Source organism: Chiloscyllium plagiosum, unplaced genomic scaffold (assembly GCF_037043375.1).
Source record: "Chiloscyllium plagiosum isolate Xiang-an unplaced genomic scaffold, Cpla_swu_hap1 HiC_scaffold_51, whole genome shotgun sequence".
Taxonomy (NCBI): Eukaryota; Metazoa; Chordata; class Chondrichthyes; order Orectolobiformes; family Hemiscylliidae; genus Chiloscyllium; species Chiloscyllium plagiosum.
Window position 1 is genome coordinate 10,562,355 of NW_028270189.1, and position 15,185 is coordinate 10,577,539.

Genomic DNA, 15,185 nt, shown 5'->3' on the forward strand with positions numbered 1-15,185 from the left:
ATGCTTCTGTTCCTTATGTAGAGACAGGAATCTGCTGGAATCCATTTAAACAGGCAGGAAGTTGGAAGACCACAGCTCGCCAGGCTGCCTCAGATTTGGAGAAGTCAACATTTAGCAGGTACCAATTATTACCGATTGGGACAGTCCTTGAGGGATAGACTCCCGCCTGTTTACCCCTTTGCTTATGTAAACAGAATCGGTTTTAAAGCGAGTCATGAAGAAAGAAGTGCCAAACGGGTCAATTCCTCATTTTACGGAAGTTGGGCTCTCCTGAGGCCTTTGTCACTTTCAAAAGATGTGTCTGTATAGTTCCCTCTATGGGTCAAAATGAGGCTCAGTTCTCCCGCAGCTTATGAACAAATTTGACGGTATCTGACTTCAGACTCATTCACTGGTTCATTGGAGATCAAAACTTTGCAGGGAAAGTCTCGTTCAGATGAACACTTCAGACGTCAGGCTGTGGGCCAATTAGTGGAAATTGGAAACGAGAATATTTGGATGTTTTATGACTGGCACTGACATAATGTATTATTCTGTGCTCTAAAAGCACGGTGTCACAAACACTCTTTTTTGGAAGGAATTTCTCATCGCAGGAAAAGAAACCTATGCTGTTAAGGGAAGACGCAATTGCACATGCCGTCATTCCTGGTCGACTAGTGGTTACCATAAAGCGCTTTCACTGCTGTGGTTTGGGTTAATTTCTTGGTCAGGGAATCTGGATTTATTGTTCCTGATAAGGGCAACAACACAAGTCGAACGTCTTTGACATTTCAAACGCGTCCGAATGTGCCTTGCATAATTGTGCAGGGCCGCAAGGTGGCTCACTGGTTATCACTGCTGCCGCACAGCGCCAGAGATATGATTTGCCGACAACTGGGTCGACTGTCAGTAAGTTGCCTTATTCAGGAGCAAATGAAGAGAAAAAGGGTAAGGAATTGTTCTGTGAGGGTTAATCCCAGGAGGATTGGTGTGCATTTGTTGTATCATATAGATAATTTCTGAACTGTAGGCATTCCATGTTCCCTTATTGTGTTGCTTTAGCACATGTGCAGACACACAAGGAGTGAATTTCATCGGGACAGGGAGTCTGGGCGGCCAGAATGGGTACACGTTACGTGCACTCTCTCCAGTTGGTTAACGTTAATTGGAAAGAAGCCTCATAACACCTGCAACTGAGCACGACTAAGTGTAGAATGAGCTGATTGTGAGGAAAGCTTTAGCAGCTTGTTCTACGTGAACTTCTATAAATTGTAAAAGAACTGAGCTGTTTGTGTTAGCTCAGCATCAGAGGGAAGCCGGTTAGCACAGTCTGCTGCATAACTGGTTTATGATATAAAGTGATGCCAACAGTGTGGGAATAATTCGCGCAATGTCTCAGCATACCTTCAGGACCCTGATCTCCCCATTCAGCTAATACTTTAGGAGATGGCGAGAATCAAAGTGAAACTACACTATCGTGAGTTAGAACTGACCTGCCGCTGTGATGCACCTTTGTTCTTTCATCTGTTGCATTAGAAAATTTGGCTGCAATCACAGAGAAGGGAGTGAGTTCATTTGATGCTCACTCATCTCCCCCAACCATATCTAGTGACAAGACACGAAAATAATTCCTGTTTGAATTCTGTAATCTTCATAGCAGTACTTAAAAACAGCTTTGTCATTTCTATTCCAGTTTTTCTGATAACAGACAAAATGTCCAATGAGATAAACCTAATAACTTTTGGATTGTTTTAATGGACTGTGCGAGTTTGCAGCAAAATTAGTAATATGATACGAGCTAAACGTCCTTTCCAGAATTTAACACAGCGCAGGATCAGCGACATGACAAACGTCATCGACTTCAAAAATCACCTCTGTATCTCTAGTGAGTGATGGATATTCACTCAGGGAGTCTTTATGGCTGGTCTAAAGTAACTGAGGTATTTCCCAAGGACAGAACACTCCAGAAAATCAGATATTTTTTTGAATAAATGCTGTTTTACTCAATGTTCTTTTGCAACTTTTAAATATATATGCATACAAACACATACATGCACGCCCACACACATTTATACATATGTGTTAAACAGGAGGTTAAACAGTTCATCCACTTTATATCGGCGCTGCCTCGTGCTCCCACGAGGAGTTTGAACAGTTCTTCCACTTTACCAACACCTTCCACCCCGATCTCAAATTCACCTGGACTGTCTCAGACTCCTCCCTCCCCTTCCTAGACCTTTCCATTTCTATCTCGGGTGACCGAATCGACACGGACATTTACTATAAACCGACCGACTCCCACCCTGCCCCCTGTATAAACGCCATCCCATGTTCCCAATTCCTTCGTCTCCGCCGCATCTGTTCCCAGGAGGACCAGTTCCAAAACCATACAATCCAGATGGCCTCCTTCTTCAAGGACCGCAATTTCCAGCCAGACGTAGTCGACGATGCCCTCCACCGCATCTCTTCCACTTCCCGCTCCTCCGCCCTTGAGTCCCGCCCCTCCAACCGCCACCAGGACAGAACCCCACTGGTCCTCACCTACCACCCCACCAACCACCATGTACAACGTTTCATCCGTCGTCATTTCCGCCACCTCCAAACGGACCCCACCACCAGGGATATATTTCCCTCCCCTCCCCTATCAGCGATCCGAAAAGACCACTCCCTCCGTGACTCCCTCGTCAGGTCCACAAACCACACCAACCCAACCTCCACTTCCGGCACCTTCCCCTGCAACCGCAAGAAATGCAAAACTTGCGCCCACACCTCCCCCCTTACATCCCTCCAAGGCCCCAAGGGACACTTCCATATCCACCCCAAATTCACCTGCACGTCCACACACATCATGTATTGCATCTGCTACACCTGATGTGGCCTCCTCTATATTGGGGAGACAGGCCGCCTACTTGCGGAACGTTTCAGAGAACACCTCTGGGACACCCGGACCAACCAACCCAACCACCCATAGCCCAACACTTTAACTCCCCCTCCCACTCCACCAAGGACATGCAGGTCCTTGAACTCCTCCATCACCAGACCACGGCAACACGACGGTTGGAGGAAGAGCCCCTCATCTTCTGCCTGGGAACACTCCAACCACAAGGGATGAACTCAGATTTCTCCAGTTTCCTCATTTCCCCTCCCCCCACCTTGTCTCAGTCAAATTCCTCGAACTCAGCACCGCCTTCCTAACCTGTAATATTCTTCCTGACCTCTCCGCCCCCACCGCACTCCTGCCTATCACCCTCGCCTTGACCTCCCTCCACCTATCGCATTTCCAACGCCCCTCACCCAAGTCCCTCCTCCCTACCTTTTATCTTAGCCTGCTGGACACACCTTCCTCATTCCTGAAGGGCTTATGCCCGAAACGTCGATTCTCCTGTTCCTTGGATGCTGCCTGACCTGCTGCGCTTTTCCAGCAACACATTTTCAGCTCTGACCTCCAGCATCTCCAGTCCTCACTTTCTCCTAGCACATTCAAATGGCCGACCAACCAATTCCAAATATTCTGAATTCACACACACACACATCCATTTCTAATGTTCTGAATTCACACACACACACACACACACACGTGTGTGTGTGTGAATTCAGAACATTAGAAATGGATGGTCGGCCATTTGAATGTTCTTCCTGTAGAATGAGAGAGCTTAGAGTTTACTGTAATGTCCCTGACATTTGAATCTACGGGAATTGCACCCAACTCCATCTCCTTGGCAACAACTTTAGGGATCTGGAGCTGAACATTGGATCTTTGGGTAGTCTGAGGTGAATTGAGAGGAGTTATATGGAGGCAGTTACACTTCAGGTACAAGAAAAAGGTCGATGGGAAACAGTCGGGAGACGAAAAGGGAACAGGCAGCCAGTGCAGGCATCCACTTTGGCTGTGCCCATCTGTAACAAGCATACCGTATTTGTTACTTTTTGGGGGGATGTCCTACGAGGGGTAAGCCATGGGCTACAGATCTCTGGCACAGTGTTTGTCCCTGTGATCAAAAGGGTAGGGGAGAGGGGAGGAGAGCAATAGTTATTGGGGACTACATGGTGAGGGGGACAGATTGCAGTTTCTGTGGGTACAGGGCAGGCTCATGATTGATGTGACACCTCCACGTTACCAAGGTTTGTGATGTCTCGCAGCGTGTTTTCAGGATCCGTAAGGGGAGGGGGAGCAGCCCGAGGTCATGTTTCACATATGCACTAACAACTTATGTAATAAAATTGATGTGGATGTATGGCAGAAATTCAGGGATCCAGGGTGACATTTTAGATCTAGATCAAACAGAGTTGTTCCCTCTGATTGGTTACACATGCCACGTTATGATGAGGGAAAGAATCGGGAGAGAGCAGATGAACACGTGGTTGTAAGAATAGTGCAGGTGATAGGGATTTGGATATCTGGATAGTTGGGGCTCATTCTGGAGTCGGTTGGACCTCTACAAACAAGATGGTCTCCACCTGACCCGGAAGGGTACCAATATCCTGAGTGGATAATTTTCTAAAGCTCTTCAGGAGGGTTTAAATGAATTCAGCAGCGGATTGCGAACCCGAATTTTAGCTGCGGTTTGCTGGAAGTTTTGAGTGGTTAGGACATAAATGGGTTTTCGGGTTTGCAAGTGAATGCTGGCAAGGATGAAGGTGGTTTGAAGTCTGTCTACTTCACCGCTAGGAGCATCTGGGATAAAGCAAGTGTCATGGGTTGTCAACTGGGACTTCAATATTGTGGCCATTTCAGAGACATGAATGGAACACTGAAATGAATGGTTGTTCCTTGCACCTCAGTTTCGATTTTTCAGTAAGAACAGGGAAGCCGTTAAAGAGGGGGAGATGTGGCATTTTTAGTCAAAGACAGTGCTATGGTAGCAGAAAGGATATTTGGTGAGGACCCGACTCAATCTGCTGAACTAGAATGGGCTGAGATTAAAATCAGGCAAGTGGAGGTCACCACCAAAATGTTCTAGAAATATGGAGGAAAAGATTGCAAAGATGATTCTGGATAGGAAAGGAAGTAACAAGGTAGTTGTAGTGGGGAAGTTTAACTTTCCAAATATTGATTGGAAATTTTATTGTTTGAGGAGCTCTGATTGGTCAGTCTTTGTCCAATGTGTGCAGGAGGGTTTCGTGACGCAGCATGTAGACAGGCCAACAAGAATCAAAAACATATTGACCATAAGACCATAAGACATAGGAGTGGAAGTAAGGCCATTCGGCCCATCGAGTCCACTCCGCCATTCAATCATGGCTGATGTGCATTTCAGCTCCACTTACCAGCGTTCTCCCCGTAGCCCTTAATTCCTCTAGACAACAAGAATCTATCAATCTCGGCCTTGAAGACATTTAGCGTCCCGGCTTACACTGCACTCCGTGGCAATCAATTCCACAGGCCCACCACTCTCTGGCTGAAGAAATGTCTCCGCATTTCTGTTCTGAAATGACCCCCTCTAATTCTAAGGCTGTGTCCACGGGTCCTAGTCTCCTCATCTAACGGAGACAATGTCCTAGCATCCACCTTTTCCAAGCCATGTATTATTTTGTACGTCTCTATTAAGTCTCCCCTTAATCTTCTAAACTCCAACGAATACAATCCCAGTATCCTCAGCCGTTCCTCATATGTTAGACCGGTCATTCCAGGGATCATCCGTGTGAATCTCCGCTGGACACGTTCCAGTGCCAGTATGTCCTTCCTGAGGTGTGGGGACCAAAACTGGACACAGTACTCCAAATGGGGCCTAACCAGAGCTTTATAAAGTCTTAGTAGTACATCTCTGCTTTTATATTCCAACCCTCTTGAGATAAGAGACGACATTGCATTCGCTTTCTTAATCACGGACTCAACCTGCATGTTTACCTTTAGAGAATCCTCGACTAGCACTCCCAGATCCCTTTGTGCTTTGGCTTTATTAATTTTCTCACCATTTAGAAAGTAATCTATGCTTTTATTCTTTTTGCCAAAGTGCAAGACCTCGCAATTGCTCACGTTAAATTCCATCAGCCATTTCCTGGACCACTCTCCCAACCTGTCTAGATCCTTCTGTAGCCTCCCCACTTCCTCAGTACTACCTGCCTGTCCACCTAACTTCGTATCATCGGCAAACTTCGCTAGAATGCCCCCGGTTCCCTCATCCAAATCATTAATATATAATGCGAACAGCTGTGGCCCCAGCACCGAACCCTGCGGGACACCGCTCGTCACCGGCTGCCATTCTGAAAAAGAACCTTTTATCCCAACTCTCTGCCTTCTGTTAGACAGCCAATCCTCAATCCATCCCAGCAGCTCACCTCGAACACCATGGGCCCTCACCTTGCTCAGCAGCCTCCCGTGTGGCACCTTATCAAAGGCCTTTTGAAAGTCTAGATAAACCACATCCACTGGGTTTCCCTGGTCTAACCTACTTGTTACCTCTTCAAAAAAATTCCAACAGGTTTGTCAGGCATGACCTCCCTTTACTAAATCCATGTTGACTTGTTCTAATCAGACTCTGCTCTTCCAAGAATTTAGAAACCTCATCCTTAATAATGGATTCTAGAATTTTACCAACAACCGAGGTTAAGCTGATTGGCCTATAATTTTCCATCTTTTGCCTTGATCCTTTCTTGAACAATGGGGTTACAACAGCCATCTTCCAATCATCCGGGACCTTTCCCGACTCCAGTGACTCTTGAAAGATCTCAACCAATGCCTCTGCTATTTCCTCAGCCACCTCTCTCAGAACTCTAGGGTGTATCCCATCGGGGCCAGGAGATTTATCAATTTTAACACTTTTTAACTTTTCTAGCACTATCTCTTTCGTAATGGCAACCATACTCAACTCAGCCCCGTGACACCCTTTAATTTTTGGGTTATTACTCATGTCTTCCACTGTGAAAACTGACGCAAAGTACTTGTTAAGTTCTCCTGCTATTTCCTTATCTCCCATCACTCGGCTTCCTGCATCAGTTTGAAGTGGCCCAATGTCTACATTTGCCTGTCGTTTGTTTCTTATGTACTGAAAGAAACTTTTATATTATTTCTAATATTACTGGCTAGCCTACCTTCATATTTGATCCTCATTTCTTATTACACTCTTTGTTATCCTCTGTTTGCTTTTGTATCCTTCCCAATCTTCTGATTTCCCACTGTTCTTAGCCACTTTGTAGGATCTCTCTTTTTCTTTAATACATTTCCTGACTTCCTTTGTCAGCCAAGGTTGTCTAATCCCTCCCCGGTTAATCTTTCTTTTCTTGGGAATGAACCTCTGTACAGTGTCCTCAATTATACCTACAAACTTCTGCCATTTTTGCTCTACTGTCTTCCCGGTTAGCCTCTGCTTCCAGTCTATTTTAGTCAGTTCCTCTCTCATGCCCTCATAATTACCTTTATTCAACTGAAACACCATTACATCCGATTTTGCCTTCTCCCTTTCAAACTCCAGACTGAACTCTACCATATTATGGTCGCTACTTCCTAAGGGTTCCCTTACTTTAAGATCTTTTATAGAGTCTGGTTCATTGCAAAGCACTAGGTCCACAATAGCCTGCGCTCTTGTGGGCTCCATGACAAGCTGTTCCAAAAAGCATTCCACGAATTCCCTTTCTTTAGATCCACTGGCAACATTATTTACCCAGTCCACCTGCATATTGAAGTCTCCCATGATCAATGTAACCTTGCCTTTCTGACATGCCTTCTCTATTTCCCGGTACATGTTGCGTCCCTGGTCCTGACCACTGTTAGGAGGTCTATACACAACTCCAATTATGTTTTTTGTGCCTTTGTGGTTCCTCAATTCCACCCACACAGACTCCACATCATCCGACGCTATGTCATTCAATACCATAGATTTAATTTTGTTCTTAACTAACAAGGCAACCCCACCCCCTCTGCCCATCTGTCTTTTCGATAAGTTGAAAAACCATGGAGGTTTTACTGCCAATCCTGACCCCCCCCCCCCCCCCTGTAACCAAGTTTCTGTGATGCCTACTACATCATAATCATTCACTATTATCTGTGTCATTAGTTCATCGGCTTTGTTATGAATGCTACGAGCATTCAGGTAAAGTGCCTTCATGCTAACTTCCTTATCATTAAAGATGTTGGAAGTCATATGTCCTAGGTTATCGTTGCTTTTTACTGCATTCTCAGTCTGCCTCAATTTTAAATCCGCCTGGAAACTTGCTATCCTGCTGCTTATTTTGCCATTTACCTCCATACTCCCTGTCGCTTTCACTTTCCCTTCCCCCCAACTCAGAAGTTTAAAGTCCTACTGACCACCCTATTTATCCTCTTCGCTCGAACATTGGTACCTGAACGGTTCAGGTGGAGACCGTCCCAACGGTACAGATCCCCCCTGTTCCAAAACTGATGCCAATGCCCCATGAAGTGGAATCCCTCTTTCCCACACCAATCCCTTAGCCACGTGTTTACTTGCCTAATTTTCTTGTCCCTATGCCAATTGGCACGTGGCTCGGGCAGTAATCCGGAGATTATGACCCTTGAGGACCTGAGCTTCAATTTCCTGCCTAGTGCTTCGTAATGCCCAAACAGGTCCTCAACCCTAGTCTTGCCTATGTTGTTGTTACCAACGTGGACCACAACAACTGGATCCTCCCCCTCCCGCTCCAATATCCTTTCAAGCCGGTCGGAGATGTCTCGCACCCTGGCACCGGGCAGGCAACACACCATGCGAGACTCCCGATCCGGCTTGCAAAGGATACTATCTGTCCCCCTAATTTTAGAATCTCCTATAACCACTACTTGTCTATTAGCTCCCCCCTCTTGAATGGACTTCTGCACCATGGTGCCTTGGTCAGTTGGCTCATCCTGTCCAGAGCCCTTTTCCTCATCCGAACAGGGAGCAAGAATCTCGTCCCTATTGGACAAGGTCAAGGGCTGAGGCTCCTGCACTCCTGAACTCCGGTTCCCCCTACCTGCCACACTTACATCACACTCTTTTGTGCCTGATCACTAGCTGAATGTGAATTACTTAATCTCCCAGGTGTGACTGCCTCCTGAAACAAAGCATCCAGGTAACTCTCCCCCTCCCGGATTTGCCGCAGTGTTTGAAGCTCAGATTCCAGATCATCAACTCTGATCCGGAGTTCTTCCAGCAACCAACACTTGCTGCAGATGTGGTCACTGCCGTTCATAATGGGATCAGCCAGCTCCCACATCATACAGCAACAGCACATCACCTGCCCAGCCATCTCTACTTAGTTAGTTAATTACTTACTTTGTACAAGTATGAGTTAGAATACCTTCTGATACCTCTCTGCTATAGTTTTTTTTTACCCTAAGGACTTGATGTATACACACACAAAAAAAACGAAGTAAATTTTTAACTAGTCCCTGGTAAAGGAATAAAAATCCTTACCTTAAAAGAAAAAGCAGAGTAGTTAAGAAGGTTAGAGGAGGAGGGTGGGTGGGAGATACTACAGGTGTAGAATCTCGGGTTTAGCCGCCTTCCTGACTTATATACTCACTTTTCCTTCCCGGCTGCCCCTCTGCTTGCCGTCACTTCCTCTGCTGCTCCCGCTCTTTCTGTGGAGTGCGAGTAAAAAAACACACCGCTGCCCGCTACAGGTAAGCAATTTTAAAACAAACTGTCTTACCTTTGCTGTAGTCTCCCGGGTTCGCTTTTACTTCGACGCTGCTCCCACTCAAATGACCGTTCGTGTCAAGGGGTGAGTATTTATACTCACTTTTCCTTCCCGGCTGCCCCTCTGCTTGCCGTCACTTCCTCTGCTGCTCCCGCTCTTTCTGTGGAGAGAGAGTAAAAAAACACACCGCTGCCCGCTACAGGTAAGCAATTTTAAAACAAACTGTCTTACCTTTGCTGTAGTCTCCCGGGTTCGCTTTTACTTCGACGCTGCTCCCACTCAAATGACCGTTCGTGTCAAGGGGTGAGTATTTATACTCACTTTTCCTTCCCGGCTGCCCCTCTGCTTGCCGTCACTTCCTCTGCTGCTCCCGCTCTTTCTGTGGAGAGAGAGTAAAAAAACACACCGCTGCCCGCTACAGGTAAGCAATTTTAAAACAAACTGTCTTACCTTTGCTGTAGTCTCCCGGGTTCGCTTTTACTTCGACGCTGCTCCCACTCAAATGACCGTTCGTGTCAAGGGGTGAGTATTTATACTCACTTTTCCTTCCCGGCTGCCCCTCTGCTTGCCGTCACTTCCTCTGCTGCTCCCGCTCTTTCTGTGGAGAGAGAGTAAAAAAACACACCGCTGCCCGCTACAGGTAAGCAATTTTAAAACAAACTGTCTTACCTTTGCTGTAGTCTCCCGGGTTCGCTTTTACTTCGACGCTGCTCCCACTCAAATGACCGTTCGTGTCAAGGGGTGAGTATTTATACTCACTTTTCCTTCCCGGCTGCCCCTCTGCTTGCCGTCACTTCCTCTGCTGCTCCCGCTCTTTCTGTGGAGAGAGAGTAAAAAAACACACCGCTGCCCGCTACAGGTAAGCAATTTTAAAACAAACTGTCTTACCTTTGCTGTAGTCTCCCGGGTTCGCTTTTACTTCGACGCTGCTCCCACTCAAATGACCGTTCGTGTCAAGGGGTGAGTATTTATACTCACTTTTCCTTCCCGGCTGCCCCTCTGCTTGCCGTCACTTCCTCTGCTGCTCCCGCTCTTTCTGTGGAGAGAGAGTAAAAAAACACACCGCTGCCCGCTACAGGTAAGCAATTTTAAAACAAACTGTCTTACCTTTGCTGTAGTCTCCCGGGTTCGCTTTTACTTCGACGCTGCTCCCACTCAAATGACCGTTCGTGTCAAGGGGTGAGTATTTATACTCACTTTTCCTTCCCGGCTGCCCCTCTGCTTGCCGTCACTTCCTCTGCTGCTCCCGCTCTTTCTGTGGAGAGAGAGTAAAAAAACACACCGCTGCCCGCTACAGGTAAGCAATTTTAAAACAAACTGTCTTACCTTTGCTGTAGTCTCCCGGGTTCGCTTTTACTTCGACGCTGCTCCCACTCAAATGACCGTTCGTGTCAAGGGGTGAGTATTTATACTCACTTTTCCTTCCCGGCTGCCCCTCTGCTTGCCGTCACTTCCTCTGCTGCTCCCGCTCTTTCTGTGGAGAGAGAGTAAAAAAACACACCGCTGCCCGCTACAGGTAAGCAATTTTAAAACAAACTGTCTTACCTTTGCTGTAGTCTCCCGGGTTCGCTTTTACTTCGACGCTGCTCCCACTCAAATGACCGTTCGTGTCAAGGGGTGAGTATTTATACTCACTTTTCCTTCCCGGCTGCCCCTCTGCTTGCCGTCACTTCCTCTGCTGCTCCCGCTCTTTCTGTGGAGAGAGAGTAAAAAAACACACCGCTGCCCGCTACAGGTAAACAATTTTAAAACAAACTGTCTGACCTTTGCTGTAGTCTATTGAATTTGGTACTGCGTATTGAAGCAAGTCAACTGTTCGATTTGGAGATAATTGAGCACTTTGGTGATAGTGACCACAATTCGGTATGTTTATTTAGTGATGGATAGGAATATATATATATCGCAGAACATGAGGTACCGCTGGGAGAAAGGCCAGTATGATGCGATCAGCAAGAGTTAGGATGCACCAGATGGGAAAGTAAACGCAGGGGTTTTGCAAACCTGAAATATGGAGCTTGTTCAGGTAAGCGCTCATGCATGTCCTTGATGAGTGTGTGTGCGTCATGCAGGGAATATGAGGTTGAGACAGGGAGCCATTTTTACTCAAAAAGTTGAACTTCTTGTCAAGATGGAGAAGGCGGTGCATGTAAACATGTAATATGAAAGCTGAGTTAGGGCACTTGAAAATTAAAAGCTAGCAAGGAAGGGCCAAAAGAGAGAGCTACTCAGACCAAAGAGGGGACATTAAATGTCTTTAGCTGGCAGGGTCATTTAAAACCCGGAAGCTTTCTCTTGTCATTTCAAGAATAAAAGAATATCTAGGATATGATTCGGGCCTGCCAAGAACAGTAGGAGGACGTCGTCAACGGAGTCCGAGGATAGGAGAGGCGCTGAATGTATATTTTTCATCATATCTCAAATGAAAAAGACAATGCTGTCGAAGAGAATTTTGAGATGCAATCTGTTAGAATAAACGAAATTGATATTCATAAAGACGAGTTGTTAGCAATTCTTGAAAGCTTGAGAATAGATTTGTCCCCTGGGCTTGATGGGATGTATCATAGGATTCTCTGGGAATCGTGGGAGGAGATTGCAGAACTTTTGACTACCAACTTTATTTCGTCAGTGTCTATGTGATTAGTGCGAGAAGACTCGAGTTCAGCAAATATTGTCCCCTTCTTCACGAAGAGTAGTAGGAAGAACGCTGGAAATTATAGAACAGTGAGCCGTATTTCCTTGAAGGTGAAGGTTTGGGAAAGGTTATGAGAGATATGATTTATGATCACCTCAGCAGGAAGAAGTTGATTCGCTACAGTCAACACGATTTTGCGAATAGCAGGTTGTGGCTCACAAACTTTATTGAGCTCTTTGAAAAGGTCAACAAACAGGTAGATGAGAGTAAAGTGGTTAACATGGTGGATATGATTTTCACGAATGCACGGTCGGCTCTTGCATAAAATACAGAGACATGGGATTGAGGGTGATTTCGCGGTTTAGATCAGTAATTGGCTCGCTGAAAGAACACAGAGTGTGGTAGTTAATGGAAAATATTCATCCTGGAGTTCAGTTATTCATGGTGTACCAAAAGGTTCGTTTTAGGGTCCACTGCTGTTTGTCACCTTTATAAATGACCTGGGTTCGAGCATGGGATGATGGATGAGCAAATTCGCAGAACACACTAAGTCGATGGAGTTGTCAACAGTGCCGAAGTCTGCTGCAGGTTACAGACGGACATGAATAATCTGCAGATCGGTGCTCAGAGGTGGCATATGGAGGTTATTGTGGAAAAGTGTGAGGTGATTTACTTTGGAATGAACAACAAGAATAAAATGTTCTGGGCTAATTGTAATATTCCTGGAAGTTTAGATGAGCAGAGCGATCTCGGTGTCGATGTATATAAAACTCTGAAAGTTAACACACACGTTGATGGATTTGTTTGCAATGAGCACAGTGTGTTAGTTTTTATTGGGAGAGGGATTGAGTTTCAGGGCCAAACGATCTCTTTGCAGCTCCAGAAATTTGTCTGGTATGGCCAAACTTGTCGAGTTCTGGTCGCCACATTATAGGACGGATGTGAAAGCATTGGAAAGGTTGTAGACGAGATTTCCTCGGATGTTGCTTTCTGTGAAGGGAAGGTCTTACGACGAAAGGCTGAGGGACTTGAGGCTGTTTTTGATAGAGATAAGAACTTTGAGAAGTGAATTCATAGAGACATAAAAGATGTTCAGAGTTTGCCGTAAGGTGGACAGTGAAGGAATTTTCTTCAAATGGTGATGGTTGGCACAAGGGCTTATCGATGTAATTTGAGTGTGATAGATGCCGAGGTAGCTGCCTTTCTCAGAGAGGAGTAAGAGTGCAGAACGCCTTGTCTTCAACAGTCGTAGACTCACCAACCTTCAGGGCAAATAAATGATCATTGGATAAACTTACGGCTTATTATGTCAAAATGCTGGTCAGATGGACTTCAGATTGGTCTTCCAGGTCGGTGCAACATTAGTGCCAAAAGCACTTTATTGCAATGTAATATTCCGGGTTTAAACTGTTCTTCAGCTTGAAGTTGCAATCATCTCTGGTCAGTATCAGTAAAACAAACACCTGGCCAGAATCCAATGCACAACTTTGGCAGTTCATGTGCTGCCATTCTGTCATGCAAGTACAGCAAGCTAACTAACTGCACCACTGGATCTGCCGTCTAATGGTGACGAACAGCTCCTGATCTTACCACTGGGCCCCTCAACCCAATTACTCATTTTTTTTTTCTGTGTATCTGAAATGAAATGCAGTGCAGAGGTGGTTATACTGATAATGGATCATCGATTATGAAGCATCAGCTTCAGGAAAATGTCATAGATAAATGTGGTGAAAATCGGTTTTATTGAATACTGCATACATTTACCATGGCTTCCTGCGTTGGTCACAGGCAATGTTATGTGGCCATTGTACTGGGATTTTCCTTCTATCGGCGGCAAATCGTCAGACAATTCGATTCACTGATATTTCACCAACTTCCTTTGGCATGTACATTTGAGACATCGACCCACACTGCACACAACATCAACAATGTTCAACATACTATGTGCACGAGCATGTGGCATGGTTTTTATGCACAGTGAAGATTGAATAATGTTCTGCAAGGGCAAAATAAATTCAGTTTAATTCGTAAAGTCGCAAGAATCCAGAGTAAGATTCAAATGTCAGAAATTCACGTTCATTACCTTGGCCAGAATTCCAGCCCAGCAAAGGGGAAATCTGCCCCTGAATCCCCAGCATCCATGAAATTGCTTGCTCCATGTGTCCACTTGGAAACCTATTTGAAGGAACATTCAGCCTGAAGGAGAAATTGTGAGAATCCTCTGCTGTCTGATCTAAAGCTGAAACAAGAGCTGTCTATTCCAGCCGGGAGGGAAGCGAAGTGGAGATGAGACCAAAATATTATTTGGCGTTTAATTCATATTGTCCTCATTGTGAATATTTAAAAACCTTGGCCAGAAATGGCACAGACACAAAGGAGCAGAAGGAGGCCATTCTTAACACCGATCCTGTTCTGCCACGTAATTTGATATCATCATGGCTCACACAACAATTTTATGTCTTTTTCCAGCCCATCCACAACATCGTACTGGCTAACAGGTATTTATCGATCTCGACCATAAATAGACATCGATAATGTAAATCTGTGGGAGGAAAATGTTCCGTTTCGAGACAGTTAGGTTTATGCACGAATATTACTGGTTTTGCAGATGAGCAGCCGAGTCTGGTCTGACCACTTTGCAAAACATAAATTAAAACACGACCCTGATGGGATTCGAACCCACAACCTTTGAATAGCAATCTGAATAGAGATGTAGAAGTCCAACGCGCTTTCCATTGCGCCACAGAGCCGCGCCTTCTGTTACCTTTAAGCACACAAGTTTGCCTTTGACGCATTGCATTCAGGACACCCATCTCGCGCCTGTCTGTCCTCGTCACACTTTCTGGGACCTGGTCCTTATCCACTCGTGCTCTGGCTCATCAAGTGCTCTGGCTCATCAAGTCGAAATCAGTCTTCAACATTCTCAATGGTGGATTCTCCACAGCCACTGAGGACATCGAAGATGACGATACAACCCAATCTCAGTAGGTTATCCTCTTGT

At 45.6% G+C, this 15,185-nt stretch overlaps 1 non-coding gene across 1 annotated transcript; it reads right to left on the reverse strand.

The window, feature by feature from the left end:
* Positions 1 to 14,842: 14,842 nt before the first annotated feature.
* Positions 14,843 to 14,934, reverse strand: trnar-ucu (transfer RNA arginine (anticodon UCU)). The gene is given in 2 exon segments: positions 14,843 to 14,878; positions 14,898 to 14,934. It is a non-coding gene; the product is annotated as a tRNA-Arg (tRNA).
* Between the last annotated feature and the right edge of the window lie 251 nt (positions 14,935 to 15,185).